Here is an 8,590-nt window from a genome sequence, read left to right on the forward strand (position 1 = left end):
AATAAAATAAAATTAGTATTTAACCATCCTAGCTCTTTTATAACTTTCAAACAATCTCCGTTTGACTGCATGTATAATTTCATTTGAATATGGCCCCCTCCCCAATGTCCGTGTACAACAAATATGTAGTATTTAATAATTCTCCTAATCAACACCTCCATTTCCATGGCTTGCCTTTTGCCCATTGGTTTAAACAACCTAACTACTAATTATATATGATCAAGTATCTTTGCTTACTTAATTATTGTTTTAATTTTTCATGTAATCATTGCCTCAAATTGCTTTTCAAATCATTCTTCTTCCTCCCTCATTTTTTTAATGTGGTGGTATTTGTTTAATTATACTATATCTTTGAAGAATCTCAAAAAATATATTTGATATTGTTGTTGAGAGGTATCAATAAGAGTAGAAACAAGAAAGAAGAGGTGGTGGAGCAAAAGAGATCAATTTACCTAAATAGGCATAAAGTCGAAGGAGGATAATCAATTTAAAGGTAAAAGAAACTGAGTGTAGAGAATAAGTGTTTAGGGCTGTTAACGAATAAGAAGACCCCTTTCCCATCATTCTGAGGGTATTTATAGGGGAGGCTTTCTTGTCTGGTAGTGGTGATATGGAAAGTCATTACCAATGAGTTGTAATCTTGGAGTGTGTGGGATGTATGTAATGAGATCTTTTTTTTTTTGAGATAGTATGAGATTATTATGCTTAAGTGGGTCCTAGTGATTCTTAAAAGAGTATTTACATTTGAAAGAGTGTTTACACTAAAAAGCGAGTGGAGGAGACCGAGTAGTTGGCCACCCGATGACTAGTTGGATGTTGCAAGGTGGGGCACCGTCTAGCAATCTCCAAATGAAGAACTGACCAAGTAATGTAAAATAAAAAGCGAGCAAAGGGCCACCCATGAGCTTCTCTTAAGTGCTTCTCGTGGTGTCACATGTCATCACCATATAGGGTACAACAAATATATTGTTATATTTGATATATATATTGGTAAAATAAGAGTAAAGAATAAAAAAACCTTAGATTACAATCCCTATTAATATTTGTTTATTGGTTTATTTATTTACTTTAAATATTATTCGATTCCTCACTAATTTATAATTATTGAAATATGTCAACGACAATAACTTCCAAACTCCCTTAATTTTCTTTTTTTTTTGGTGATTACAAGATATTTTCAATTTGGAACAAGTCCAATAACTTGCTCAACTCAAAAACATGGACAAGGACAAGAAGCCACTTAGGCATGCGGTTTGTAGTTGGTTTGGTATTGGAAAGTAGAATATTTGGTCAGGGTTTGAAGGATGTGGGGAATTTTGAGAAATTAGCAAATAAGGGAAGGGTTGGGGCATCCACATCCTCTTCGGAAATTGTGCAAATGCTAACATTGTAGCATTAGGCCCAATGTCAATCTCCCTCTGCACCTCAAAGTCGGAGAATATGCTTCCTCATTTTCACGTTTCCTTTTTCTCTTAAAACAAACTGGAGACTGAAAAAATATTCTATATTTGCAGTAGAATATGTTAGCCTGTCCTCACAAAATGACGACTTCAATATGAAATTCTGAGTTTTTCTGGTTCAATATATACTTGCATGAGTTTTCTTGACATTGGAAATTGAATAGAAACAAACATGGGTTTAAAGTTGAGAAAGCACTGAGCTTGTATATTTTTTGGAGCAAATTTCGCAATTGATCACTAAGCCTCCTTCTTACTCCAATGGGGTCACCTCTGCAGAAATATATAAGTTTTAGATGCCTGAAATTCAAACCCAAATTTACTCATATTTTTAAAAAAACAGATATAGCTATGAAAAGCCACAATTTAGTAAAACTAACTTATAAAAACAAACTAAAAATCCTATTAAAATAAGAAACAAAGATATTACAGTCATCACTCCTTTTACAAGTAATCTATAGGCAATGGTGCAGTTGAAGATTATTACAAAACAATTTATATTCTTTGTTTATTTCAACTCAGACAGGCCATTAAGTTGAATGATATATATATAGGTCACTGTCAATTACACAGACCATTCTCGAGTCTTAACTGCCCTTCCCAGTTCAAAGCCTGCAGGTGGAAGCCATCTGATGATGGTTTAACTGCAGTCTCAAAACTCCAAAAGTAATCTCCAATTATCCATTGCAGATTTAAGTAAGGTTGGCACAGTGGAGCAATAATGTCATAAACATTTCCCTTTTACAGGGAAATAACTGTATCTACAATGTAGATCTTAAGAACATGATACAATTTCTTTCAGATTTCACTAAACCAACACGTTAAGGAAACCAAAAACCTTTGAAGAGTTAAAATCAAAGTAAAGGCTATCAGTCATATCTTACGAATGGATTTTACTAGAATCGATTGCTTTAATTATAGCTTTCTCTTCATCGAGGTTGCTTCTCCACTGGAGCTTTTAGTTTCACATTCCTTTTCTCTTCCAATATATGCTTAAAAGGTCCATGCTGCAGGCTCTCAGGAATCATCAGTCTAAGGTTGTCCATAACCGGAGGAGCAGTACCAGTTGTAGTTGAACTTGAAACAGACGTTGAACCAGCAATTTCTTCTGTTATACTTGCATCCTGTTTTCTTTGTTCTCATGAGAAGGTAAGCTGCATCAATCACAAAAATTTCCATCAGACATGTAGGAAGTCATGTTTCTGAAAAAGTTACCTTGTCAGGGACAACCTACAACTCCAACATTCACTTTGACAACTTAAAAAAGAAACTTACGGTAAAAAGTTGAGTTGGGACCAGGAGAATGGGTAGTGGAGGGAAGAAAGAAAGAGCAAGTGTAATAACTTGGTGGGGTGGACCACAATACAAATATAAGATTCTCTCAGACAATATAATACATGAAACTGTTGATAGAACCAGAGAGCAAAATTAAAGAAACAAAACATTAATGCAAATTATTACGGCCCGACATCAAAAAGCAACAAATATGTGCTGCTCCTCAAGACCTCAACTAACCAAACAGCATATCGAGAATATATAAAATGTTTTATTGCTTATTAAGAACAAATGGTTCTGTTTGAATCCAAAGGTAATTATCATTAATTATTGGTTACTGTCAGAATACCAACACAGGAAAAACCAGAATAACCATGATCAAAGAACCAAACATGATCGCTAATTATTACAACCCGACAACAAAAAGCAATCACGATGTGCTCCTCAACTACACAACATATATACATAAAAGAAAAAGCCGTTGGTTGCTTATCAAAAACAACTAGTTCAATTTTCAGAAAAAGCAATCACTAACACTTGCATTATCAGAACACAAAACTCACAAGATCCCAAAAAACGCATCAAGACATCCTTTATTACCAATCAGCAATTGCTCATTTTACCTCATTAATCGTAAGTGTTTTCACTGATTGGAGGCTATTCAGTGCAACTTTCTTGCAATTGATGTATGAACACTGAAGCAATCAACTACTCCAGTAATCTCCCCTTAGTTAATTTATGACTGATATAATTTACACCTTATTACTAAAATGTTGATGGCATATCAAATCAATCAACATCTTTCAAGCAGTCATTGTGTTGGTGGGTGAGCGGGGTAAAGATTTGTGGATCATTTCACGTGCCATCATCTTTATAAGAAAGGATGAATATAGAGATAATCACTCCATAATGCTCGGCTTTGGAATGTATAGCTATGCATTTAAGAGAATACCATAACATGGCATTTAATGCAAAGTTTTACTAACATCAAAACGAAACTCTAATTCCAGAAATTTTATTAAAAATATTTACCTCCATCAATCGAATACAAATTGGACTCTAAATGTACCTAAACAAAATATGCATTACTAGTTTATATCTCTGCATAGTTCATAATTATAGAATGTGCCAGTCCATCATATCTACTCCCAATGAAATTTTCTTTTAGTTATCATAATATCTATTCTAGGTGAAGGAATAAAGAGCATGATTGGTCACCTAAACAAGTAAAAGATAAACTAGTCTATCACATGGACATGCACTAAGGGTTCCATGATTGACAGCACTAAGTTTCGAACTCAGACTTCTTGGGATGACTTTACTAGCAGCAGACCAGAAAATTTTCATCCGGAGATTCCCATCAATATATTATTCGCGGAAAATGTTTCATATGTCAAAAGTTTTTCAACACAACAGAACACCAATATCAGAGTGATTGCAGAGAATATGCTGATATTTACAAAAATGAGTAATGGAAAACATCAAGTGAAAAAATGGGAATTGCATTACAGCGTAAAGACAAGAAAATTTCATCAGTGGGAAGCAACAGAGACGTGTGAAGTGGTAGGTTTTTCTTTTCATTTACGTGCACCAAAAATATAGCCAAAATACATTGGTGCTAAATGGTACAATCAAGATTATTCATTTTTCCAAATGGAGCAGAATAAACAAATAAGCATACAGCAAATCTCGAGCATTAGGGATTATGGCTGTGTTATGATATTAACAAGAGAGGAACTCAAAGTTGCATACAACCCAAATCATTTTCATTTTACTAGAGCTTCAAGGTTTCATCTCCACCACATCTCCAAAGCTTAGGTACAATGGATGACAAAATTGTTTATCATTCTCTTGTCTTTCACATTAAAACCATGCAGCAACTTGAAACGCATACTTAAAATGCCATAAGATAGGTAGCATCAATATATTTATCCAATAAAGTGGTATGCAGATAAGATTGATTAATTATTACTTAGAAGAATAATCTTACAGCAGAGATCTGACAAGAAATTATCTTACAGAAGGTGCATAAAAATGCAATGTATATCGATATCTATGACATGTTATGCCCAACACACTACAGAGAAATAACTGCAAACAAAATTTCTTATAGTTTTAACTAAAAGCCACTGAAGCTGGGCTATATTTAAATCTCTTCAAAGAAGCAACAGCTGATCAATGGACCAAAATTTGGGTCATGCCAAATAGTTTTCCATGAAAGAGATGAACCTACAAATTTATCTTAAATAGATTATTAACATTCTTATGCTCCATTTGATTGTTGATTTAGTTACTTACATTTTACTTCCAAAGAGAAAAGAAAAAAAAAACAATAAGGCTCTGTTAGGTTCATGCTTTTGCTTTTGCTTTTTTGCTTTTCTCAATAGAAATTGTAAAGCAAATGATAAAGAAATGAATTGAAAACAAGAGACCAATGGCAAAAACCAAAGGCACCAAGAAAAGCCTGAAAGAGCATTCCGATACAAAGCAACAGTTTTGAAGATTTTAAAATTCAAAGTGAATTTTCTTGTATCACATCAGAAATAATTATGTTAAAATTGGTGGTACATTTTAAGTATTTAATGATTTTTAATCAAGAATGATTTTATTCCCTAGGGTTTGCTTTTGTTTTATAACAAGCTTGAAGATGCAGAAAAGAAATAGAAAAAACTACTAAAACTATTGAGCTTTAACGGTATCCTCTAGAATCCTCAGAAGATTCCAACTACATTACACAACAATATTTAGATCATTCAGATCATGTCTTTTACATGGTATCATCCATATCAGAGTAAGCTCGGCACATAAGCTAAGTTGAGCTGAAGGTAGTTGAAGTTGGTTACGTTTTGTTACTGTCAGTTAAGTCAGATACATGTGTATAAACAAAACTTATAGTATTGAGAAGTTAAGTTTCATGCATGAAAATTCAGAAATCCCTTGCTCCAGTTTTATCTTTTTACTTTCTCTTACTATTTTTTCACATTTTCTCAGTACCCAAACATCTTTCATTCGCTCAATTTAGTAATCTAATATGGTATCAGAGCTTCATAATTAAGATTCATCATCTACTAGGTTGTGCAAGACCAAGATAGTGAAAGGGATCAATGGCAGCATCAAATGGTAATGATACTCAAGATCTGCTTCTTGTTTTCTCTAATGCTCATAAAAGTACAAGAAAGTCAATTTTCAGTTAGATGAAAGTATGATTTTATTCCCTATGGTTTGCTTTTGCTTTATAACGCTTGACGATGCAGAAAAGAAATAGCAAAAACTACTAAAAGTATTGAGCTTTAACAGTATCCTCTAGAATACTCGGGAGATTCCAACTACATTACACAACAACATTTAGGTCATCCAGATTATGTCTTTGACATGGCATCATCCACATCACAGAAGGTAAATAGACGGTATTGACAATCATATATTGGACAAATTCCACAATATATCTTTAAGAAAAATATATATATACTTATGTTATTAGTTTCCATGCTTAGAACATGCTTACACTCAAATATAATAATAAAGTATTTTGTACCCTAGGTAAAACCCTTCAGATCTGATTATGATGATAGCTATGACTTACAAACATTAACTTTCCAAGTCATTAAATATCGAAGTAAAAACCTTCAGATCTAATTATGAGTTAGGCTATCACTTGAAGATTATAGTTCCCAATTATGCACAAAAGGAAGGAAATTAAATTTTAACACATATGAGACCCGCACTTGGCGAGCTTATTACTCTTGCGCTTCCTGCAATAGGCACATATCATGCTATGCTTAATCTACGTATACAAGGAAAGGAAATTTCAACTTTTAAAAGTATGATATCCAATTCAAGTCCCAAACATAATTAAAGGTTCCTTGAAGGTTGTAATATAAACTCTTGCCTTCCTCACATGCAGAGAAACACAACATGAACCAATGCAACTTTGCAAGCTCAAATCTAGGAAAGTTGCAGTAGAAAGCTAATAACCTAAGAGTATAGTGAAGGAGCACACAAGCAAATATATTACAGCTCCTGAACACACTATACAAAGTCTACACCTAATAGAAGTTTTCAAAAAGCAGACACACCTTATCATGTGCTACTCTATTATTGAGATATAGTTCAATAAAATGTCATGCCTAACAAGATTACTTTGATCCTCGGGCAACGAAACTGACAGACCATCTGCCAAATATCTTGGTGCCTACAGTTATTAGATAAATGTCAAGTGCAAATAAGACTTCATTCAACATATGCATCAAATACCTAAAGAGAACAGTTAAGAACTAGGACGCATTAGTAAGTTCAAACATGCCAAAACCAGTAATTTACGTGCAAGTTCTAGACCACCTTAAGCAAACTCAGCCTAGGGTCAGTTTTCCAACATAAGCACTTAAGGTGTCATGCAGGTATATTGTTACTAAACACTTGAGACAACAGATGATCAAAGAACAAATGCTATTAGCTAAGGGAGGGGAGATATGTAAATAGCTGACTATTAAAAAGAGTTACACAAGATCATGCATTCCCCTAAAGCTATTTGAAAGAAACAAAGAAGAATGTTAATCAGAAGACCTACCATGTTTTTTATATTTCACTATGAAAACATTTCTTGCAATGAAACCACTTATTTAATGTTAAACTACCACGCCAACTTTTCCTGTGGGTATGTCTGCTAAGTCTAGACCATTCACCAATGCCAAGCTGAAGGCTTGCAACATAGGCCTGCATGGATCTGGATGCTTGGGATTTTATCATCTCTATTTAAATTGCCAATCCTTAGCAAATTGTGCACATCCCACATTGAAATTTTATCATTCTCATTGTGCGTGAAGAATAACAATCAAACGCAATAATTGGCAACCGAGCCAATAAAAGAATTCCATATTCAACGAAGCATATGTATTTCATTGAATCTCAAACTAAATTACAGTCAAATCAATAACTTAAGCCATAAACTTCTTTCTAACAGCATTGACCCGTCAAAAACTGAATCATGCAAAACTAGCATAAAAAATTAACATTCACGCCAAATAAGAAGAGACCAATTAAACTCCTAAGCTTTAAAAAACAAATTAAAAAGAATGAAATGACCTCAAACAGTAAAGCTGATAGCCAAGAGAAGCGAAGAGAGAAACTTGTAACGCCTTGCCAACGATTCCATTGGAGGCTGAGGTAGTGGCAGATCCATTTTATGTGATGCTTGAAGCCAAATCTTTTCCTTTATGTTGCTCTTGAAATTGTTTCAGTTGAGCTGCAGGTTTTTTTTTTCTTTTAGAATAAGAAAAAAAAAATCAAACACCCATAGAAGTCTATTAGTTAAGAAGCAAAGAAAGCAGAGGCAAAAAGTTAGAAAAGATGATTCATCGTAACATTTTTTTCCTTTGTTTAGAAACAAAAGGGAAAAGAAAAAAGGGTTTCTGAAGTACAAAAAGAATCATGGATTTAGAGCTTTGACCCATAGTTTACTGTTAGATGAGACACCTTTTAAACAACAAATTTCTTTGATGGTTCTTACCGAAAAAGAAAAAAACCTTCTTGATTGTCCTCTGTGTTTCCCTTTGATCACTATGCATATTGCTTTAACACTCTAATAAATATAATTAAAAGATTAAAAAAAGAAAAAGAAAAAGAAATGAATATATTTACTCCTTATTTGGATTGTCAAAATTTATAAATGAAATGAATACTAACATTTTAGTTAAACTGTCAAAAGGAAAAATAATGAATTGTTTTGTATATATATATTTCGATTTTAATTTTTACATAAATGATATATAATAAAAAAGTTAAATTATAAATTATATAAAAATATCAATATTTTTTTATAAAATCATAATTAAAATATCAACATTTTCTTGTTTAAAACA

General features: G+C 33.0%; 1 long non-coding RNA gene across 2 annotated transcripts; it reads right to left on the reverse strand.

Annotated features, from left to right (window-relative positions):
- Positions 1-1,837: 1,837 nt before the first annotated feature.
- Positions 1,838-8,334, reverse strand: LOC107943284 (uncharacterized). 2 transcript variants are annotated; one of them, XR_001695991.2, is made up of 3 exons: positions 8,239-8,334; positions 7,815-7,991; positions 1,838-2,611 (listed from the first exon to the last, which is right to left on the reverse strand). It is a non-coding gene; the product is annotated as an uncharacterized lncRNA (long non-coding RNA). The 2 variants fall into 2 exon arrangements; XR_001695990.2 differs by lacking the exon at positions 8,239-8,334 and having other exon boundaries at positions 7,815-8,232.
- Positions 8,335-8,590: the final 256 nt, after the last annotated feature.

This window comes from Gossypium hirsutum, chromosome A05 (assembly GCF_007990345.1).
Source record: "Gossypium hirsutum isolate 1008001.06 chromosome A05, Gossypium_hirsutum_v2.1, whole genome shotgun sequence".
Taxonomy (NCBI): Eukaryota; Viridiplantae; Streptophyta; class Magnoliopsida; order Malvales; family Malvaceae; genus Gossypium; species Gossypium hirsutum.